The sequence below is a fragment of the Nestor notabilis genome, unplaced genomic scaffold (genome assembly GCF_000696875.1).
Source record: "Nestor notabilis isolate BGI_N333 unplaced genomic scaffold, ASM69687v1 scaffold17476, whole genome shotgun sequence".
In the NCBI taxonomy this organism is placed as follows: Eukaryota; Metazoa; Chordata; class Aves; order Psittaciformes; family Psittacidae; genus Nestor; species Nestor notabilis.
The window spans coordinates 477-855 of NW_009934411.1; positions in this window are offsets into that span (position 1 = coordinate 477).

Here is a 379-nt window from a genome sequence, read left to right on the forward strand (position 1 = left end):
TCCCCGTGCCCGGGGCAGGGGTTGGAGCTGGAGGAGCTTTAAGGTTCTTTCCAACCCAAACCAGGCTGGGATTGTATGATGTGAGGAGCAGCCCTGGGTGAAGCCCAGCCCTGGTGGAGGAGAGCTGGCAGCTTTCCCCGTGGTTTATTGCATGGCTTGGAAGGACTTCTCCTCCACACGTTTGCATTCAAAGGTGCAAAGATCAGACCTGACGGGCTGATGTGCTGCGAGCACATGGCTGGGGCTGCCCCACTCGCTCCGTCTCCAGTTTCTCCTCTTCCAGGTCATATTTATAATGGAAAAAACCCAGGCGAACACAGGAGCCTTTTAGCCTCCTGCCAAGCCCCTGCTGCAGGGTGAAACACCTCAAGGGCTGCGT